The following is a 20,449-nucleotide window of genomic DNA, read 5'->3' as shown; positions in this document are numbered from 1 at the left end:
TTGCCATCAGGCATCATAAGAGGAACAATCCCTTTATGCTTTATGTCATGTTGGGTGTCATCCCTAGTACATACATGACCATGTGTATCTTCAACCATCTCATCAAACCACTCTCCATGCGGTGTCATGTGGTTTGACGCTCGAGAGTTAATGTACCATCTATCATCTCTATGATGTCTCGATGCATTTTTGGATACATGCTGCATGGCAAAGAGTCTATCAACTTGCTCATCATGAGCATCACTGGAAGATGCATAGTGCCCATGGTGTTTGCCCTTTGCCTTCATATCTCCCTGCTTCTTATAGCAATTCTTTGCAATGTGCCCATACCTACCACAATAATGGCAATCTTTGTCCCTGTTGGATTGATCAGAAGATTGCCATGAACCAGATCCACCACCTCTACCTCGGGGTGATCTCCCCCTGCCTCTAAACCCGCCATATCCACACTGGCCTTGTGTATTTGCACCATGCCAATTACCTTGCTGCTGCTGCTATCCATAAGCATTACAAGTGTCACCACGACCTCGAAATGAACCATGACCTCTAAATCCTCTACCATGCTGGCTAGAGTATAACACAATGTCTCTACTCTGAGATGCACTGGAACCTGTATTCAAACCAAGTTTGACCTCCTCATGTAGCAACAAAGCAACTAGCTCTTCCCAGGTAGGGGGCTCTTCTCTAACAGAGATGGATGTGTCAAAAGCTTTGTACTCTTTCCCTAATCTGTTCAAGGCAACATCAATCATATCATCTTCTGATACACTTGAGCCAATGGTAGCAAGTTGATCAGCTATGGTCTTAATCTCCGTGGTATACACCTGGATGCTCCTGCCATTCCTAGACATGTTGTTGAACTGCTGTTTCAACTGGATCTTTCGTGCATGTGTCATGGTTCCATAATTTTTCATCAGTATGTCCCAAGCATCCTTTGAAGTCTCACATCTAGTGATTTGAATTACCATAGCATCAGATATACATAGAGAAAACCAATGCAACACCTTGCATGCTCTCTCATTCCATAGCCTATAAGCTCTTTTCTGTTCATTAGTTGGATTCGTTGCAGGCAACTCAGGAGCAGCCTCATCTCCTGTACATAGATCCCAATAACCTCTGCCAACTAGAAATTTTTTCATCATGAATTTCCATAATGCAAAGTTCTTGTTGTCTAACTTTTTTCCAACTATCTGAGTGATATTGTTAGTCCCATGTGCATTAGCCATGATGCAATAGACTGTCTATCAAGTGCCTAACTCCCTGCAAGTCGATAAGTATCACTGACCAAGTTCAGTCCACAACAGTTTATGATAGTTTTCTACAGTTAATTGCAGTAAAAAACCAGGGTATTTCAGCCCATTGATAACCCAAAACAACCCACAAACAAGTGGTCTCAGCTGTAGGTATAATTGTTAATACATAAGCTATGTACTTGCTTAAGCTTAAGCTTCTGCAACCTCACTACTAGGGTGAATACATGCGGTCTGAAAACTATAAACTGTGAGTAACCAGTAGCAATTCCAAGGTCAAACCTGAGTGGTATTCATGTCATACATGTCCCAAAACTTCCCAGATAGCTGCTAGTACATTTGGCAGTCAAGATATAAGCACAAAGGCACAAAACAGTGCATAACCAACAAGTATAAGTGACATAAATTTTCTTACAAATCACCAAAAACCAATATTCTGGCAACCAAGATGTATTTCAGCTTCAAAAGTCCTCAAGACATGTCATACATTTACTTTGTAGTGGCAAGTTCAATACATGAGCATTTGAGTAGGCATAGACAACGTGTCTTCATTAATCACTGTCAAAGAGTACATGATTGTTCATAACCATGACTATTCACAACCAGCCCAAGCATTGTTAAGGGACTTATTTCAGGTTCAGATTTGAATATTCAGCAGCATCCAATGCTTTCCTCAATCCTGCATACATTCAACATGCATATGTCAGTTCATATAGGTGATAGAAGCTCCAAAGTGACATGTATTGCTTAAGCAAGATACAATGCTTGTCATTCACTATGTATGACAGTTTTCAGCCATTAACATATTTTATATCTGAATGATTTCAGTGAGCAAATTCAGCTCAAATGCATTTCATCAAGTACATATGTCCTCCTGGCATATACATTTGCTCCATCGATGCTTCTGGGTATGTTTGAGGGTTCCAGATTCATGTCATAAGTGCATACATGCTTTGTAATGCCTATATACAACAGGCCATTGTTTGTTGCAGACCTACAGTCTCTATTCTCAACTCATAGGTGAGCTCTCACATAAGCATTTACACATTGTACTCTTCAAGTACCTTCCACTAGTCTCTGTCGGGCATTTAGCCACTTCATATCACTTGCATATGATGTTTTTCAGCCCATGAAGATGTCTGTAGAATACAGGCGCAGTTTGCGGAGATCTGTCCTTTGCTCTAGTAGCTCGATTTGATGATGGTGATGATGATGAAGCACACACTAGTGCTTAATACCCCCTTCACAAGGCTCTAAACAAGCCACAGACAGTAGCTTGAACCATAGAGTAGGCAATCACACAATGCCTACCTTCCATCACAATGATAGCTTGTTTGATCTTTGAGAACCCTTGATCTTCCACTCCTGCAAGTCTTCTTAACTTCCTCCTGCTCCCAAGAGCTCAACCTGGCAATGCTCTGATACCATGTTCAAAGATGAGAGAGAGAGAGACAGGGAAACTCAATCTCCATGAACCTTCAGGTTCCCATAGCTTTCTTCATTATTCCACACAAACTGAGAAGCACACAATACAATGTAAAGTAACCTAGTCTTAGTGTTGACTAGACTGACTAACTCTAGTCAAGTCACCTACTAACACAAACCTGACTTATTCAATGTAGTCACATGGAGACAGCACACACCTAGCTGTCACAGATGTCGGTCACACATAAAGACGTACCTACTAAGCTTGACTTCTAACAGTATTTGATAAAAAGCTTACCACAACTTGTCTATACTTCATTTGTATAAGTAAATCAAAAGGCATAGGAGGTTTTTTAAAATAAAATTTCAATTAATCTTTTTGTATCTCTATACAAAAAAAAAACAAGAGTACTTACACAAATAAAGGTTTAAATAATCAAGGAGCCTTAGAAAAATTCAACTTACATCTCAATACTTCTATACATTCCTTTCAAAGAATTGATAAAAAATTCAAATCACATCTCAATAATTCTATACATTCCTTTCAAAGAATTGATTTAAAAATTGCTTATCAATACTCTCTATGGCAATCATGCTCTAATGAGATATGAAAATAACCATAAGCAAATAATTTAGTATAATAAAATAGATTGAAAATGTGCCACCATACAGGAATAAAATGGACATAGGTCATAAAGTGGAGGATGTCATACATGAGAGAGACATAAGATGACATGAGAAAGACAAAAAGGATATAAAGGAACAAGCAGAGAAATGGAGGAAGCATAAGAGGAAGATATCAAAAGAAAAAGAAGCACAGTAACTAGGACCTCTAGAGGATGACCAACGCATGAAATGTGAGATTGGTACAAAGGAGTTTGTTGGCCATGTATGCAATTATAAAAATATAAAAGATGAAACATTTCGATAAATCTTATTTTTCATGAAAATTTGGTTTTTTTTAATGTTTGATCATGGAAATGATATGCACATGACATAAAATTTGATATGTACAAAGTATGAGATGTGTTTGAGTGCTATCATAAAGAAAATTCAAAATCCAACATCACATTAATAAGAAATTAATTATCTAAGATATGAAAACCATGCAAAATGAAGTAGTTTTGATCATAATCAGATAGAAATGGTTCAAAAAAATATTATATGTGGATGAAATAGTGTAACCTCATTGCCATAGGTAGTCTTTGCTATTGTGTGATCAAAAATTGCAAAAAATGAGTCTTATAATAGAAATAATTAAGAAAAATTAGGAGAAAATAGTAAAAAATGAGAAAAATAAAATAAAATATAGCATCAATCTATATCCATTTGCATGTTAAAGTGCCCGCTTAAGAGATTTTTCTATAGGAAAATATCATATAACATAAATAATGCTACATATAATGTATCAATGTGCAATGAAGGCTAAAATGCTAAGTTTTTTCATTTGAAAAATAAATGATTGTGCATTGAAGTGAAAGATTTAGGTATCGCTAAATATCTAAAGGAGTGAAAGCATGGGTTAGATTGGTTTTATGTCCTTAATATTGGACTGTAGGGAAAAGCATGAAAAGAATGTCTTCGCACAATACATGTGGCTGATTGTTAGTTAAAACTGTTTGAGTATGCTAGGGCATGACATATTGCATCTATATTTGACCTATGTTGAGTGTGAAAAAAGTTTCTTTGCTATAGGTTAGTGCAACTATCTTTGTAAAAAGTTGTGTGAGGAAATAATAGATCGCCTCGATTGAAAAAATAAAAAATAGCGGACTATGTTTGCTTGTTCTTTATGTGCTCGACACGGTGCATCTTAGGGCCAATCCTTGGGGTGTAGGAGAGATGTAAGGGCCATAACAATTAGTTGAGGATTGCCCTCTATATATGTAAATGGAGGTAAAGAAGTCACCTATGTATGGGAAGCTTCCTATGTTTAGAGTCAGGATGGGCAAATTGTTGGACTACAATTTGAAATTTAAATCTACAAATGTATTAGTGAGATAAACCCTTTTGTATCATCCGAATGCTCTTGGCCGTGAGGGTTTTTTGGTGTATGTAGGAGCTTTGACCAGAGTTGATAGAGCCAGTGTCTCGATAGGTGGTATGTCTATTGAGAGTTGCTAAGAAGTGGTTATTTTTGAACCTTGGCTAATAGGGACCTAGTCGATTAGTGTATGCTGAGTGTTGAGATAGATCCAATAGATCCTAATAGAAACCATTAAGTCGAGATTCAATGACAAGAAAGAGCCGAAAGAGCTAGATAGAGAGTAGAGATTCTTAAGAGGTATTCTCCTAATTATAGCAATCCAATATTGCTAAGAGTGACAGGTCTTATTGACCCTAATATCCTAGTCAGTTCATTAGGGGGAAGAGGAAGCTCTAGCATCCCTCTTTTTCCAAAAAATCAGCCTACTTTGAGTGGGAGTTAAACCCTCCCCTCCCCCCTGATACAAACCCCTAGAATAAACTTGATCATTATTATGGCACAATCAATTGCAATACTTGCAAGAATGACAAATTTGTTTGTGTTTGATTTTCCCCTATCCATTTTTAATGGGTTAGTAGAAAGAGGATTCGAAGCTCTATAATAGCGAGTTTCAAAATTTAATGTTTAATTTTCAGATTCATGACAAAGGACATCTCATGATGATATTCTTTAATATGACTTTAAAAAGAAGAGATGTGGTGTGGTATCATGACCTAGACGTTGGAACCATAACTATGATATATCTATTGTATATGGCCTTTTGAAGAGAGTTTTCCATTGAGAGAAGTGGTCAATATTGGTTGCATATTTTGAATGTAACCTGTTAAGAGCCTCATGAGAATGCTCAAGCTTATGCCAAGAAATTGAAGGAGGTATTCTAAAAATTGAAAGTCTCTATTCCCATTCCACCTGCTACTCAAATGCAGTATTTCCTATAGGGATTGGATTTTAACATCCAAGTGCAATTGAGTAGTATTTCTCTCATGAATGTAGGTACTTCCATTACATGAGCAAAGGAGATAGATTCGCAATTACAAGTGGCCTATGCATCTAGGGCATATCTCTATTTAAGTTTGGGTCCTAATAATAATTTGGTATTACTATAGCTAGTGGAGATCAAGAGGCAATAAGACACCCATGAACAACCCTAATGTAAGAGGAAGTGTGATGCAAAATGTACCTATGTTACCAACTCCTCCTGTTGCTTCTATGCTAATGGCCACCAAAATGTCTTCGTTAAATAGCAGAAGCCAAATGATGAATCCTAATATAATGCCAACTAATCAGCCACCAATACCTAACTAGGTGGTTAGGCTATTGGAACATTGAGTGAATGGTTACAATTATGAGTCTAGTGCCTCAAATGTTCTTGGCAAATTCAAGGACATGATGAAGCATTATATTGACACGATATTTGAAAAATATGATGAAGCAACAAAACTTAATAGGAAGTCGACGCCTTGAAGAGGATGGTCCATCAAGGTTTAGCTGTAAATGGTGTGGTGGTCAACACTTCCCTCGAAACTATCCTAATATTAAATGTGACATATGCAAGAAGTTTGACCACTTAGTCGGCACTTGATGGAGTAAGCCCATTTCCCTTTAGCAACAAAGTAGACATACAGGTCCCTATAATCATCGAGGATAAGGAAATAATCTTTAGTAAGATGGGAGATCGAAGTAGATTTTATAGAGAGAAAAGGCTATAGTGGAAGAACTGCCTAGTAGTAGTGGCATAAGTTTGATAGAAGCAATGCATGTTAATGGCATTGCTGCTTCTAATTTACGAGTGATTACAAGAGATCAAAAGTCCAAAAAGGAAGGAAACGTAAAATCTATTGAGAAAACTCCTTAATCCTGATGTGCAAGGTGGTCCTTTGAAGGCAACTACTAACAAAGCTAACCCAAATAAGGAGCTGATGAAGAAGAAAGTGAGGGCCAAGAAAGAGTAACCTAAGCTTGTGAAGTGACCAAGAGAGTGGATGGTTTGGTGAGAGAAGATGACTATTACTAACTTTTATGAATTTGATCCAGCAAGTTCTCTTTGTGAGGTCAAGCCTAACATTAACCTCCTATAGTTAATTAAAATATCTCCAAGAGTGCATAAGGAGTTTAAGAATATCCTTTGCACTGGATACATTATCAAACCCTTAGGTATATCCCATGTTGGTGATGATTGGTTTGAGCATGCCAAAAAAGACTACCCAAGGGTGTTAGCTTATGTTGATGGTATATTGATAGATCATACCATTGTGGATATTAGATTCTCTATTAATATCATGAGCTTGAAATTGATGGAGAAGCTAGGATTAGATATCCAAAAAGATATCTACACAATTCTAAGGATGGTTGATGACAGTTTGTCAAGGCAACTGGAAGATTCTATTACCAAATTCCATGTAACCATTTCTAATATAGACTTTAGGTTCACTAAGTCTATAGGGTAGCCAAGCTATTAAGTACTATTAGAAAGGTCATGGATCTTGCAATCCAACTGTCAATTGCTTAGTCCTTTGATCTTTGGTAGAGGTGCCAGACGAGTTATAATTGATGCTTACCTAGAACCACCTCAAAGAAAGAGGAAACCCATATCCTCAATAGTATTGGATGTGCTAGAGGGGCCTACTAGTAGTGAGGCTTCATTGAGTGATGAATTAAGAGAGGAGTCTACAACAAATATGTTTACCAGGTAACTCTCAACAAGCCTATAGAAGCTTAGGATATAATCAAAGATGCGAATGTGATCGAGATAAACCTTGGTACATCGAATGATTTGCGACGATTGATCAAATTAGGGTCCATGCTTATCATGGAAGAGAGAAAGGACTATGTGTCCTTAATCTAGGAATTCCATGATATATTTGCTTAGATTTATGATGAATTAAGAAGTATTCCCCCTAGTTTAGTTGTACATATTATTCCCTTGAAAGAGTGAAGTTGACTTATTTGACAGAAAGTGAGGTGCATGCCTTTTGAGTTAAGGGATGATAGGCTATTCAAAGAGTTATAAAAAATTGTGTAAGACTAACTTGATATTTTTCATGTAACACATGGAGTGGTGCTCACCGGTGGTTATCAGGAAGAAAAAGAATAATCAAATTTGACTTTGCTTTGATTTTAGAGAGCTCAATAAACAAACAGTTAAGGATTATTATCCATTGCCATTCATTGATTAAATCTTTGATCAACTAGTAGGTGGGGATATGTGGACTATTTCATTAGCTACAATCAAATGGGCATTGTAGAGGAAGACAAGCTAAAGACATGAGAGCAGATTTTAAAGCCAGGATTCATGTGTAAAATGACATTAAGACTCATAAAAGAGCAAATTTTCATAGAAAATAAAATGGTAATGGATCAAGGAGCTGGAGTTTTCCTAAACACATTTCGACACCGAGAATCCAATGTTGAGTTAGTTGCAATGGAGCTTTTGTGTAGAGATGCAAGTTGAGAGAGAGAAGAGACAAAGACACAAGATTTGTGGTATTGAAGAGTGTACCTCAATAATGATTTTAGATAGATATATGTACTATGTACAACTTGGCCCTTACATGCAAACACGAGCACTGCCCTTTATCCCAACAAGCTCCCCCCTAAAGGCAATGTGGCCAAAGGTAGAGGAAAATAATCAACTAAGTCTAAGTATGTACAAAGCTGAAGAGACTATACCTACCATCATCTAATTGATAATGTGCAAACCTATTTGCTGGAAGTCCTTTCGTGAGAAGGTCTGCAGGGTTATCATCAGTGTGCACCTTGACCAACTCGATGCTCTTGCTGTCAAGTACCTCTTTGATGAAATAATACTTCACCTGTATGTGTTTTGTCTTTGCATGAAAGACAGGGTTCCATGCTAGTATGATATCACTCTGACTATCATAGTGGAGGAAAAGAACCTTAGTAATCCCAAGCTCAACAACCAAATGTGATAGCCATAAGGCCTCTTTGCATGCCTCAGTGGTAGCCACATACTTTGACTCTATAGTAGACAATGCAACACACTTCTGCAACCTAGATATCCAGATCCCTTTGTGAAGTTAAACACATACCCTGTAGTGGACTTCCTATAGTCTACATGTCCAGCATAGTCTGCATCTGTAAACCCAATGATAGACATCTTCTGCTTACCAAAGTAGATGCAAAAATCCTTTGTGCCCTTGAGGTATCCCATAATACCTTTCACTACTTCCCAATGCTTCTTGCAAGGGTTTGCCATGTACTTGCTAACCACTCCCATTGCAAAGGCAATGTCAGGATGTGTAGTAACCATAGCATACATCAAACTGCCAATGGCTGAGGCATACAAAATCTTGGCCATTTCAAACTTCTCATAATTATATGTAGGGCCATCCTCTACACTAAGTTTCACATATGGAGGCAATGGAACTCCAATTTCTTCCCCCCCTCCATATAGAAACACTACAAAATCTTGGATACATATTCCTGCTAAGATAGATAGAGTAACCCCTTCGATCTATCTCTGAGCATCCGCATCCCAAGAATGTGATTAGCATCACCAAGATCCTTCATGCCAAAGCTGCCACGAAGACTTTGCTTCAATGAATCTAAGGCATGAGTATCCTTGCCAACAATCAACATGTCATCAACATACAGAACCAAGATAATCAAGCTACCATCCTGCTGCCTTCTTGGTGTACAAGCAGTGATCAACTTGACTTCTCTGAAAGCCCTGAGACTGCATGAAAGTATCAAAATTATGATACCATTTCCTTGGTGCCTATTTCAGCCCCATACAAACTTCATTTGAGTTTACAGACCATCTTCTCTTTGCCCTTAGCCACACAACCTTCAGGCTGTTGCATGTATAAGTCTTCATGCAGATCACCATGTAAAAATGTAGTCTTTACATTCATTTGCATGAGCTCCATATCTTCAACTTCAACCATTCTTAGAGTATTCATCTTGATACGAGAGAGAAGATCTCGCCAAAGTCAATTCCATGTTCTTGCTTGTACCCCTTTGCAACCAACCGTGCTTTGTACTTTGGCGAAGAACCAGAAGTGACCTTCATCTTGTAAACCCATTTGCATGGAAGCATTTTTTGCCCTTTAGGCAGCTGGACAAAGTCCCAAGTACCATTCTTATCAAATGATTCCATTTCTGACATCATGGCCTTAAACCACTTCTTGTTGTCTGGTCTAGTCGTCATTGCTTCCTTGAAGCATGACAGTTCACCACACTCCGTTAACATGACATAATCTATAGCATACTGCACACTAGGAATAAACCTATTTGGCTGCCTTGAAGGTTGGGTTGACCTACGTAGCAAAGGTTTTGCATTTTTTGGTTGTTGGGCCTACAAATATGCATTTATAGGTTGTTGTCTTGAAATATGTGCCTATAATTCTACATGTACAGGTTGCTATCCTCAAATACAAGCCTCCAATTCTGCATGTACAGGTTGCTGTCTTGAAATTCCAGCATGTTGTCTTGACAGTAATTGCATGTTTTTAGGTAGAAACTGTGGTGTATCATGGGCAATACCTTGCTGGTCATTTCCAGCACCATTTCTTGCATTTTCAAGAGTATTTACAATAGGTATAGGCTATTGTCCACTGGGCATAAATTGCTGTCCAACACGTACATCCTCCCTAAAAACAACCCTCTTGACTTCCTCAGTCTTCTCGGGCTGCTTATGCATGCGATCTTCATAGAAGATGATGTCATTGCTACGTACTATCTTTCTTTTCTCAGGATCCCATAGTCTATACCCCATCTCACCCTCATCACCATATCCTAGGAATATGCATTTACAGGACTTTGGTTCCAGTTTGTTGCGTTCTTCTTTCCATATGTGCACAAAAGTCTCATAGCCAAACACTTGCAAACGAGCATATGAAGGTGGCTTGCCCGACCACTCTTCTTGAGGGACTCTCAATCAGATAAACAGTTGTCATAACAGCCTTTGCCCAAAAGACATTGAGTAATGTAGCATGAGACAACATCATACAGACCTTATCATGTATGGTCCGATTCATGTGCTCTGCAACTCCATTTTGGGGTGGATTATGAGGGGTAGTGAGCTCTCTCTTTATCCCCTTGCTATCACAAAATTCCTGAAAGGCTTTGGACACATACTTTCCACCGTTGTTAGAGTGAAGACACTTAAGTGTCTTATCAATTTGGTTCTCAACCAATGCCAAGAAATTTTGAAACCTGTCAAGCACTTTATCCTTGCTATGAATAGGGTAAACCCATACCTTCTAAGTAGCATCATCGACAAATGTGACAAAGTATTTCTTTCCTCCTAGAGATAGCCCTAGCATTTGACATACATTAGAATGTACTAACTCTAGAGGTAAGGATTTTAGTGAAAGATAATTTTAATGAGATGTTTGTGCATGCTTACCATAAACACAGTGATCACAATGCTCAAAATCAACATAACAAAGACAAGGCAAGTAACCCAAACAGGACAGTACTTTCATTCATGTTTGACTCATGTGTCCCAATCGGCCATGCCACAAGGAAACACTTGGCTGCTTGATCATGGTGACAACATGGTCACACACACTAGATACATGAACTGGATACAAAGTATCACTCTTGCAACCTCTGGCAATAACCCTATATCCCTTACAGATCTTCCATTTTCCATCACCAAAGGTGGTATGAAAACCATCATCATCTAGCTCACCAAAACTAATCAAGCTCTTCTTGAGCCGTAGTACATGCCTTACATTCTAAAGAGTGAAGACAAATCCATACTAAAACTGCAGCTGCACATTGCCAATGCCTGCAATGTCACATGTATAATTGTCCCCAAGACGGAAAACACCATGTCGATCTCCTGTATAGTCTATAAACCACTCATGGTGAGGGGTGACATGAAAAGAGGCACCTGAATCCAAAATCCAAGTGTGCATGTCATCATCTATATCAGTTTTCAAAGCATGTGTACTGAAACATGAAGAGACAAAGAGTACATCATTCCCACTGTCGCTCTCATGGCTAACTACATTCACCTCTTCGATTTTTACACTACTCTTCTTAGCAGGATGACTCTCTTTCTTCTCTTCCTTGCTCTCATCTGTCATCTTGTCCTTCCCTTTCTCTTTCTTCCATTTATAGTAGTCACATTTGAAGTGACCCTTCTTGCCACAGTAATGGCATTCAACATTCTTATTATGTGATTTTCTACGTCCCTTGCTATCAGATTTTCCTTTCTGTTGTGATATGCCTCTAGTATGCAAAGCATTGGAAGACTTATTGGATGCATTGTTCTGCGGATTCATTTCTTCCACGAATAGAACACTCTCTACATGGGCTTACAAAAGCATAGCATTAGAATTGCTCATAGTAGTCCTAAAGGTATCCCAAATCTTTGGCAGAGTGCAAAGCAAGAACGTAGCTTTGAACTCATCATCAATGTTGAACTTCAAAGTGGAAAGATAGTTGAAAATGGAGTTAAAATCACTAAGGTGAGTAGATATTGCAATACCCTCTTTCATACACAAATTCATGAGTTTCTTCAACTAGTAGACTTTGCTTGTAGCACTCTTTTGGGCATACAATTCTTCTAGTCGCTTCCAAATGTCATAAGCAGAATCCAACCCTTCAATGTCAAACAACAAGGCATCAGAAATCGATAACTCAATGGTTGAGCATGCAAGCTCATTCTAGTCGTCCTGTTCTACATCAACTGGTTTTGTTCCCTTTACTTTAACTAGCTTTGCTTGCTTCTTCTGCAACAAGATATTATAGCACTGCTTTTTCCAAACTATAAAGTTGTGTGTTCCTTCAAGCTTCTTGATATGCATAAGATGATTGCCACTGCTAGTAGCCATGATTCATAGCCAAATAACTGTATGACAGTAAATGACAGCTAATGCCAAGCAATGGAAGCTCCAAAATCCACTCAATAGTATGTGAGGAATATCCCCAAGTATGTAGCAACAAGAACATACACCAATTTCTTGACAAAAAACAGAATACAGTCTTGAAATTCCTAACAATACACGTGGTTGTCTTGCAATTCAAGAGTGCAGTCCTGAAATTCTTGAAAATATAGGTGGCTATCCTACAATTCAAAAGTGCAGTCCTGACATTGAGGAAAAATCTATCTTGAAAATTCAAAACTGAAATAACCTCTCAGACTAACTGAGATTGAGCTCCAAAGATCATGAAAGCTACTCAAAACATCACCATAATGTTCTAGCATAGAAACATATCAAATTTCTTGATAATAAGGTGTCCTATCTTGAATATGCAGGAAATTGTCATGAATGTATAGCAATAGACCTGTAAGTAAAGCTGATCCAAAAATGACCTTTAATCATTGCTCAAATGCCTTACGGAATCAAATCCAAGCATATAACATCAACCATAAGCATGAATACATGGTATAGAATGCTCGAAACCAAGTCTAGAAGCAAAACATAATGCATATGTGGTCAAAATGTCATTCAACCCTATTATTCCAATAGCCAAATCTCAGTCAACATAAAGCAAAATGATGACTCTAATCACCCCAAAATGATCTCTAATCATGGAAATAACATCTCCAAGTCATGTAGCACCAAATGGGCATTAGATAGTCATTATATAAGTGAATCATAAGCATTATTCACTCAAGGAATAGTTGCTGCCCTGTTTCCAACCACAAATATGTCAGCAAAATGAGCCAAAACATTGTCAAAATTAGCTCAACATGGCCTTAAGACAATGCCACATGGTTCCCAAAGTATCCATCATCAAGATACATCCAAATAGCTATCATATGAGCATCAATCTCAAGAGAGCAGGTGCTGCCATGTTTATTACAGATCTGAATATTGTGTATTTCAGACATGAAGGTGAATGTATATGAGCCCCAAGTGTAATATTACACTTCAATGCTCAATGCTAAGGAATAGATGCAAAGTCTGGAGCACAACCATGATGCGAAATGAAGAGGAGTAGCTGCTATAGGTCCTGAGCATGTTGAAAACTAGATCTACATACCCATGCTGATGGCACCTTTAGCTTTGAAGAGATTGGAATGCTAGTCCAAGTATTGGAGATGATGTGGAGGGTCCCCAAGTGGCCAATGATGGCTACCAACAAGCTCAAATGAAGAGGGAAGCTTCAAGCTTCAAGAAGAAGCTTCAAACCTTGCTGCCCTACTTGCAAACTCTTCACAGTGGACTCTTGGACTCTTCTTCAACTTCAAGCTCCTGCATTTGAAGAAGCTCCTGATTGTTTGAACCAAGCTCTAATACCACTTTGTTGAGTTAGTTGCAATTGAGCTTCTATGTAGAGATGCATGTTGAGAGAGAGAAGAGACACAGACACAAGATTTGTGGTAATGAAGAGTGTACCTCAATAATGATTTTAGATAGGTATATGCATTATGTACAACCTGGCCCTTATGGGTGGACACGAGTAGTGCCCTTTATCCCAACATCCAATGCAAGTGCATGTTTGTCAATCGGAGTTTGTTTGATCCCCCATTTAATGGTTGCAAGATTTGATGCTATGAAGCAGCTACTGGATCCAAAATTTGGAAAGCATGTGATGGAGGCCAAGTGATAGATTTTGATGCCAGTCGAATCACAATTTTGAGATAGTTTTCCCCCTCAACCGGGCCAAAATAATTTCGGGTCAAGTGTGAATACCAAGATTTGAACTAGATAATTTAAATCTTATAGTTAAGCTTGATTAGGAAGACAAAGCTCCAAGAATTGAAACACCATTAGGGAAGGGGGGAGGGATGGGGCACACATTTTGTTCAGCACCTCCTCCATCCCCCAAAAAATGGTAATTTTTGTTGAGAATTGACAAATGATGTATGCTCTAGGAAGAGCTGTCCTGAATCCTATATGCACAGTGAGGATAGTGGAGAAGCTAGAAAGCTATAAAAGCATGTACTTGGTTCATTTTTTAATGTAATGCTATTGTACTTTGTACTTAGAGTCTGTAACTCTATCCACTCAAGATTGTGTTTATGAGTCCAAGCTAATCTATCTTGGAACCTGATTCACATGAGTGAAAGTCTGTGTCTAGTCATTAGTCTTCTTCATGTCTCTTGGTTATGAGTTCAAGCCTCCATAGCTAAACCGTGTTCAAGATCCATGTTTGTTAACATGGTATCAGAGCCATGGTGAGCTCAGTTTAGCTCTTCCTCCTACTTCTCCAGCTTATCATAGCTCTGCTCTAGCTCAGGACAAGTGGTTGAGCTCATCTCTTACTTTATTTTCACACACCTCTTCTTGGCCACCATAGCTAGACTGCACCTACCTTCAGTGGGGCCCTTAGATCTCATCATATAGACAATTTCAGTCTAAGGTGTCTTCTGATGAGAAGCTCTTTCTCTGCTCCCAGCGTAACTCCCTATCACATCAGAGTGTGACATTATCCATCATGGAGCTCGACATTATGAAAATCGAACATTGTTGTCTCTGTTGCGCCCTGTGACAAGATAGTCATACAGCCCGCATGACGTGTGGAGGCTACGATTCGTCCTGCCCATATGGGTCATTCAAAGCCTATACTATAGGATATCCCCCATCCAATTCTTAGCCCGAAAAATGGCTGCGCCTAACTTTTGCTACAACAAAAAAAAAATCAGGGATGTTTGAAACCCTAAACAATGGAAGCCATGGCCAGGAACTTAAAAAGCTTGGCAACCTTGTCTTTTCTCATTGGCATCATCAAGCAACATTGAGCCAAATATCAAGATCTTCAAGACATAGTATCTATTGATACTCAAATAGTGCTTCTTGGCACTTAAGATTTTCAACTTACTCAAAAGTAACTCACCTTTTGATTCAAGTTTCAAAGAACATTCTCAGGTTGTGTATTGATTTAAAGTCACAATTATCAAATTCAATGTAAATCTCAATCTTCTTGTAAAAGGATAGACATTGCCCAAGAGTTCTCATGGTAAGACCTCCTACTAAGATGACTGAAGTGGAACAGATAGCAAAGTTTAATGGTGAAGGCTTTCATGTGCGGAAGGAGAAGACCATGTACCATCTTATGCGGAAAGACTTGTGGGACTTGTTTGAAGATGATGAAGATGGGTTTGTTGAAGAAGACCGGTTCAAAACCAAAGAATGGAAGAAGATGAATAACAAGACACTAGGCATCATTGCCTAGGGGCTAAGTGATGATGTGCTACATCATATTTTTGGCATTAGAGATGCTAGAACTACTTGGGAGGAACTTGACGGTACCCAGCAAAGAACTCGAAAGTAAAATTACTTATGCAGTTTTATAAGCTAGATGTAAAAGATAGTTCATCTATGACTATACACATCAATAAGTTCAAGAGCCTTAAAACTCAGCTAGAAACTCTTAAAAAGAACATTGATGAGGATGAGGCAATAGCAGTGTTATTGGCCAGTGTTAATCATGAACCATATGAGAACCTTGTGTCAACACTAAGTAATGTTCTGAGTCTCTCACTCAAAGATATTGAGCACTCACTGCTTGATGGAGAAAGCAAATTTAAAAGTAAAGATGTAAAAGAGACTAGCTCAAGGGAAAACCTCTTATATACTAGAGAAGCTACTGGACCCAAGGGAAGAGGTCGAGGATTCAACACCGACAACAGGAGGAGAGTATATCAGTAACCTTGTTGCAGATTTGGTGGTCTTCCACAAGGAGTGCTCACCAGGAGGGAAAGAAAGTGGCCCCAGACACCAGATTTCAGATAGGGCAGCTGCAGGCATCATTTTTGGCCAAGATTTCACTGGTGGACTCCGTTGGACCCGACGCCCCTAGACACGCCAAACTTCGGACAAGGCAACTGCAGGCATCATTTTTGGCCAAGATTTCACCGGTGGACTCTCGGAACCCGATGCACCCTACCATCAAGTTTCATTGCATAAAAATATATGGTAGTTAGAAATCTCACCTTCTCCAGATCATCTTGTATCTTCATTTCCTCATGTGTCAAGGAGACACCTCTTTGGGCAGAGGGATCTACAAAATCCTTGGTAGCAAGCTGGGGCCTTGGTCCGAACAAATCATGCTGTAGTGCATCAAATTCAGCATCGGGCACAAGGTAATCTTCTTCAACCGAGGTAATATGCTCCTGTGCTGCTATGTTCGCACTCACAGTATCTAAGCTTGTGCCAATCTCTGCCATTGTTGGATGCACATCCATGTAATCATAATCGATCAGGTCTTCCATTGAATCCCTGACTAGGATAGAAAACAACTCTTCTTCATTCATTTCCAAGTATTGCAGTACATCTGATAGAAGTGAGTATTGTACACCATCTACTTCAATGGGTGTCAAGGAGGCAAGGTTGGGTATGTCGACTTGTGGCTGTTCTAAAGAAGATGGCACCATGAGAGCCAACCCTTGCTTTGTCACCACTCAATGTTCCTCTTCAATATTTATGAGCTCTTCAATTGGTTCTTCTCCCATATATGTGATAGAGACAACCTGTGGAGTTGTATCTTCATTGCTCTCCTCCTCTAGGGGTGTATCCAATGCAAGGAGGTAAATTGCCAATGCGCAATCACACTCCACGAGATCCAAAGGTGATGTACCTGGTGCACTTCCCATGGGAACATTGCATACTCTATGCGAAGGATCCACATGGGCCAGCCACCTATTCACCACTTTTTGGTGATTCTTCCTTGCCTGAAATACCATGAATTGTTCCAGAGGCATCCAAGTCATGTCAAATCCCTCGATGGAGTATGTGCATGTAGCAATGGTGCTCACAAAGTCTTCCAAAACCTGAAGGGGGGGATCCAACGATGAGAGCACGCTTTCAAGGTTGAAGTTCTTAGAGAAAACTTAGAATATCTCGTCACCCTGGTTGGCAAAGATAGTCTCGTGGATCCACTCATTAAAGTATGCGCAAGCATCCATCGTAGCAGGTAGGAGGGATGTGGTGGATATAAAGAGATGAAGAGAGAAAGTGTGAAATGAAACAATGAAACAAGAACTAAACTAGTTCTACCTTAAAAACCTTAAGTTTTAAACCATTAAGGGTTGTTCACATACGATATTTAGTTATAGCTTTACTCTTTGTAAATTTTACATGCATATGTAAATGTGTTGATGTGAAAAGTGTATAACAAGTGTATGATTTTGCATAAATACCATAATTTTTAAATATTGCAAGTTTGTAAGCGATAATATTCTATTGGCAAAAAAAATCCAAAAATTTACAAGTGTTGAATATTACAACTTGTGGTGTTGGGATTTTTAGGGAGACTCTAAAATTTCTAAAATATGTGGAGCCACACACTTTCTGTTGGTAACAGTATCCTCAGCTTGGCTTCGAATTTTCCTACCATCTAGTTTAAAATAGAAGCTAATAGGTGGATTCTGCATTAACATTGTAATTTCTTGGCGCATTATACTCAAGGGCCAATCATCCTCCATTTGTAACACTTGGGACTCACGGCCCTCACAAATGACAGTAACATCCACACCTGCACTTTCACGCATATCTTGATCAAGGCACAACCATTTACCCTTGAGCATCCTCCATCTATGATACTTGAACACTAGGCATAAAGTTTGTTGTGCGACAAAGTACATGTAATAATTGGAAAGGAAAGTTAGCTGATTCATCCCAAAGTAAGATAATAGTCAACTAAGAGAGAAAATTTTTACCTGAAAGCCATGTCCCTTGTTGTGACTCGACACTCCACTCCATCAAGACTGTGAGTTATTTTTTATGTCCAAGTTTTGCATAGAATCCTTGTTACATAATCCTCTGATGTATTTTTTACGACGTATGCGCTTTTGGTACATCTCAAACCCTTACATTCCTTGAACATGTGTGCAAAAATTGCAATCGGTATGAACCAGCTTAGATGAACATTCTTTGAGCCAGTGCTTGGCTTCATAGAATTCAATATGTCTGCTGAAATTTTGTGCTACACATGTGCAAAATGTCACTACTACACAATGGCCATTCTATGCTATTGAGATTCAATATGTGCATAGACTCAAGGGTTCCATATTCTCAACTCCCCTTGGGTAATATGTACTTGGAGTCATAGAAAAAAACAAGGTCCTCTGCGAGTTTCTTAGCTGTACGCCCCTCAAAAAGTAATTTACCAATTTCGAGGTGGTATCACTTAAAAGAACCAGTGAAACTCTCAACATTTTGCCACTCACAGCAATCCGAAGGGTATACTTATCTAAATACAAGACAAGTTGTTACATAGGTATCATGAAAGTTCTCATTCTCAATGAGTTGCAAATACTTACTGTTTGCAATGTTTCGTTGAAAGGGCATAGTGGGTGTAATGTATATTTGTTTTTTCATGAATATTGTACAAACGCCTCTATTACAAGGTGAGAATCAACATTCCTTTGTTTGAGAGCTAAAATTTTATCCTTCCAGTGCTTTGATACATCTGCAATTGTAGATGCTTTCACCCTGAAAGCTCCCTTCATACTTGGACGCATATGTACCCAAGACGAGCAATGATACATATCAGTGATCCAATTCCCTTCTTCATCTTTTCTGTTATGTACTTCTATCGAGAGAATGCTTGTTCTTCTCTCATGCATTATAACCTACGCATTAGACGTAAAGAAGTATGTATTAACCCCTAAATAATAAACATTTTAAGTCTGTTCAGTAATCACCAATATGCCATACAAATCAACATGGCATTAAGAGATGTTTACACATTTGTAAACAGACATAAACATCGATATCGAAACACATATGGATACATACATCAACATAAAGTATAGATTTAATTTCAAGACGTCACTTTAATCATACCGTTTACATGAAATATAATGAAAAGAATAGCACAAGAATACTCAGAGAATTTTGCCAAAATAAATTTTATTATAATGAAGAGGAGTCTGATTTGACTCAATCCATTGTATGAAATGTGGGTATTATAGAGTAGTTGTTACAAGGATAGCAACCACATGGCATGTAAATCTTAATAGGCACATTGGATTGACACCTGAGATATTCTAAGACCCAACACATTGTGTGTTATATGGATGATATGATACAAGAGTTTCATGGATCATTGCCAATTGGCATGGAGATCCAAATGGACATGTAGGACCAATAAAGCATAGGATTCTTGAACCATCGACTTCCAGCAGATCCATATCATCCAACACAAAGGAATCACTCACCACATCAAAATAGTTGATGGAGAATTATATGCTTCACCTAAACCTTGTACAATACCTGCATGTACAAAAAAACAACTGTATGAATCCCTTTTAACAAAAACACTTGCATGAATCCCTTTTAGCAAAAAATATCTAGATAACTGTACGAATAGAAGCAATACAAAACAAGACCAATTTACCTATAAGCTAATTTGTTGAAGATAAGATTGAATCATTGCTAATCAAAACCCATTGCAAATGATGGACATAAGAAAACATCAATCCCATCAAATATAAACGTCACTAATTAAATGAATAAATTTTGGCACCACTACCTATAAATTGAGCTACAGAATCTCTGCTCTACCTTGTGTTAAGTGCTGCAACAACAATTGATCCTTAAGTTAGAACTAGCATCAAACCCTATTGTAAAGATGGTAGAAAAGGGAAAATGCAAAGAGGAAGAAAGAGAGAGTTTGTGTGAGTATGCGGGAGAGAGAAAGAAATGAGCACCTATCCAATCTTGCCCAAATTGATCTCTACAAAAGACAATTTTGCAAGAGTTAGTATTGACATGAAGGTATACTGAAAAAATAGTAGAAAAGAGGAAACATAGACGGAGAAAGAGAGAGGGAGAGAGAGATAAGCACTTATGCAATGTCACCTAAAATGATCTCTACAACAAAACAACAACAAGGGTTAGAACTAACATTGTTGTAT

Source organism: Lygodium microphyllum, chromosome 22 (genome assembly GCF_053477565.2).
Source record: "Lygodium microphyllum isolate KBCC chromosome 22, Lygodium_microphyllum_v1.1.10, whole genome shotgun sequence".
NCBI lineage: Eukaryota > Viridiplantae > Streptophyta > Polypodiopsida > Schizaeales > Lygodiaceae > Lygodium > Lygodium microphyllum.
Note: the sequence above shows the minus strand (reverse complement) of the source record.